Source organism: Equus przewalskii, chromosome 8 (assembly GCF_037783145.1).
Source record: "Equus przewalskii isolate Varuska chromosome 8, EquPr2, whole genome shotgun sequence".
NCBI classification, from domain to species: Eukaryota; Metazoa; Chordata; class Mammalia; order Perissodactyla; family Equidae; genus Equus; species Equus przewalskii.
In genome coordinates this window covers 22,482,352-22,486,473 of record NC_091838.1, presented here as the reverse complement: position 1 = coordinate 22,486,473, position 4,122 = coordinate 22,482,352, and positions in this window count along the sequence as shown.

The following is a 4,122-nucleotide window of genomic DNA, read 5'->3' as shown; positions in this document are numbered from 1 at the left end:
GCAGATCAGCAAAGACATTTCCAAGACTTGGGGATGACGTTATTGCTGCCACCACAGAGTGATGAACCAGAGAAGACATCAGCCGGATCAGCTGGTGGTGCAGGTAGGGCAAGGCTGCAGTGGGCTTCTAGCTTTTGCTTCAGAAACTCTTTCTGTCGGTGCCTCAGAGATGATCAAGCTAAAGTAGGAGGATTCACAGTGAACCAAAGCACAAGACACCAATGTATGAATCAGGCTACCAAGTTATTTAAGTTTACAATTAGAATTAAAATGATCAAAGAGTTCAGAGCATTTCCATCTCTTGCTACCTGTTCTTACCTGTAGGGTAAACTATAAGGAATTTGAAATATGAAAATAGTAGGGAAGACCTCTAATTGGCTTGTGTTATTAATGTCAAGCTTTTAAATTGTTTGTACAGATGGCGAATTTATCCGTTTTCTTTTGACTTTTCCTACTTCCATTCTCAAAATTAGGAAAACGCCTTACTGTTTTTCTTAAATACTGATTATCATCAGTAACACAGGAACTCCAAGGACTGGTTTACCCCCAGGAAACATAGAAAGTGACTTCTAGTCAGTATATGTGTATGTATGTGCTTGTGTGTGTATGCATGCATGTGTGAAACCAGTTTGAGTAGCAAATAAAATGTCCTAGCCAACACATGGGCTCATATTCACAGTGTCATTTAACTCTGGAGTTAGAGGGTATGTCATATTTTATATTTTCCATGCTAAAGTGGGGAACTATAACCCAAAGTTGACATTTTTTCTCTTTTTAAAAAATTATTTTTCCACATCTGTTTAGAAATACTATTTTCACGTGTTTTCTTTCTTATCCATAGGGTTTCATAGCTTTTCCTTTTATTCCTTTTTTAATGTTTTTTCTTCTTCCCTTATTATATTCAAATAAATTGTCTTCACATTTAAATTCCTTCTTCCTATGCTTATTTCTTTGTTCTCATTTTCTCCTGTTCTCCTATTTCAGGTAACCCCTTAATATTACCCCATCTCTGGGACTCTTACTTGTTTCACAGCTTGGATTATATCCTTATTTCCATCACCAAGTTGGTGATTTCATTGAGCTCCTTTCCTAAGGACTGTGTAAATGAGCCATCCTTCTGTCCACTGATATCTTCAGCCAATACACCTTAAACACTCAGAGGGGACAGAACATCCAAATTGGCCTCCGCAGAACAGCCCAAGAAAGTTATCAGAAAGCCAGGGCTCTAGGTGGCACTCCTAGAGGTGGTGGCAATGATTCTCCCCGTCTGTCCTCAAAAGTGAAAAGGCATATGGAACTGGGCAGTTAACTATTGCCCTCAGAATGCTCATCCCTACTGGAGCTATAAAGGCAAAGACTCTTCTCAGACTAAACTCAATGTCCATTTTACTCAGAGAAAAAGTGTTTGAAAATAAATATTAAGTTTCTAAGATAGAAATTACTACATTTTTTTAAATGATCCCCAAGGGGTCTGAAAACTTGATTGTATTCCCTGCAATTATGAAATTGTGTCAGGAAGCAACTGAATAAACAAGATATTCTTCTCTTCGGAAGCACAAAGATATTGCATAACTTTCCTTTGTTACTCATATCAGGCAAGCCTATATCTATTCAAGGAACGCGGATATAAAAAGTACTTATCATCTCCCTCTTTTTCAGAAAACAGGTCAGCCATGCCACAGCTTCTCCACTTACATCTAAGTGGGTAAATTCAGTTCAGATGTATCTTGGGAGGCCAACTGGAGCCTTTTTCCTGGCTTTATCAGACAGCCCTGTACTTCGTGGACTTGGGGAACTTCTCTGGCCCATTAATAAAACTGAGAAGCTGGCTTCACACTTGGCCACAGAGTTCTTTGCTAACAAGTGACTGGACCACTTTAAGTCCAACACGGTCATATGGCAGATAAAATAAGGCACATACTTTAGGTACAGAGAGAGCTGGGTCGAAGCCCAATTCAGAGACTACCTAACCGAAAAATTGAGAAATTTATTTAATCCACTGAACCCTGGTTTCTTAATTTTGTTAGGATAACTTAACTACAATAATGATTTGAAAATTATAGGTAATAATTGTAGAGAGCCTAGAATAACACCTTGTGAGCAATACATACATACAGGGTTTGATAAAAGCAATTGATTAGGTGTGAATAAAAATTAGTCTTCTTATTTGTGTTGGTCTTTTTGTGATCACTTAGCATATTCATTACTGCTTGAATAGTCAGGGAAGAAGCATTATAAAGAAAAATTTACTTGGAAAAAGAGTCTAAAATTTCCAAATCATGGAATATATCCTGGCTTCAAATGAAATCTTCAACTACCTAAAGATGGAGACAGTCTAAATGTCTAAAAAGAATTGCAGCTTTTATGTATCAAAGATAAAAATTATTATTCTGTAAATGCACTTTCAATTTTCCTAAGTGACTCATAGGAAAAAACTTCAGCATTTTCATTTTTCATTTGGAAACATTATTGAAGTTTAGTAAAGATGTTACATTTTTTTTCTAGTACCAAACCTGTGCAAAAAAGTCTATAGCTCTTAGAAAATATGTAGGGAAAACTAATTAACATTTCAGAATTCTGTGCTCACAGGTAGTAATTTCCTCGATTAAATAATAGGGTATGTGAGCTAAATATACCATGATGAACAGTGTGGTCTTGGGAGGATTTCTGAAAAGTGATTTTCATTTCTATAAAAGAGAAAAAATTTTGTCACCAGCTATTTACCTAGGCAACAGAAACCTTAAAAATTGAGCAATTTGCTTTTTCCTCACACAAAACGCTTTTGGTTTTTTGTGAAAGCACCCCCCACTGACTCAGGCTCACCTCAAATGCCAGGCATCTTAGGGATCCCAGCAGGTGCACTTCCTGGGGAGCCCCAGCCTCCAGCCTGCCTCCTCAGTCTTTGTAGGATGATGTCAGCAGCCCCCACAAGCCCACCCAAGGTGCTAAGCTCTTGGCTAAGCTCTTTTCATGTGGTTGGAGGAGGTCATCGAGAGGACGTGACTTCTGGTTGACCCACGAGGAACAGGAGGTTCTTCACTCCCCACGCTGTCCATGAAATCTAAGTTCCATTCCTGCACCAGGAGCCATTTCAAGGATGCAGTCTTGAGAGAGCAATGCGTTGTTGAGACCATCTTGATGGTATACATGGCTGAACCCTGTTAAGGTCTCTATATAGCTTTTAAGATTCTGGCAAGTGGGTATGGAGCGCCTCTCATCTTGTATGTAAGTTCCCTTGCTGATTAAACCTGCCACCTACCAGTCTGGGGTGGTCTGCCTCTGTCTTTGGTGTCTCCTTGCCCTTGGGCCAGCTTTGAATTTCATCTGGGGAACTCCTGAGGTTGCAAACCAACACATTTTATTGTATTTAATCCTCATGTACATTTTAGGATATTGAGTATATCTTTGCCCCATTTCATAGCCAAGAGACTTGGAGCTTAGCGAGGTTAAATCACCTGCCCAAGGCTGTAGGGTTGAAGCGGCAGGGCCAGGGTGCAGACCCAGATCAGTCTGTCCCTAGAGCCACCATTTGTGGCCACCTGGACAAGTGCTGTCTCCATTACTGAGGACCTTGGAAAACTTGGACACTGCCTTTCACTCCAACAGAATGATCGACCTCAACTTCTTGATCAAAAGATTGCACAGTAGGTTTGCATGAGGATATTTAAAGTGGAAGCTTAGATCATTGATTTGATATCTTCATTTTTTCTGATATAAATTTTGTGATGTTTTCCCCATAAGTGCTTATTTAGTTGCATCCCACAAATTTTGAAATGTTGTTTTCATTTTCAATTAAAAATGCTTTGTAATTTCCTTCTCTGAATGCACATCTCATTGCTCAAGAAGCCTGTTTCGAAAATCCTTTCCTTTCTTCATTGCATTGTTTTGGTGTTGTAGAAATTGTAGAAAATTGTTAGTGAGCTGTATAAGGGTGGACGTATTTCTGGGAACTCTATTATGTTGTATTGATCTATTCTTTATCTTTATGCTGGTACCACACTTTCTTGTTCATTTTATCTTTATAGTAGTTCTCAAAATCTGTTAATGTAGATCCTTTACTATTTTTCTTCCTAAATAAAAATTTTATTTAGAATATTCTAGGTTATTTGCATTTTCTTATGA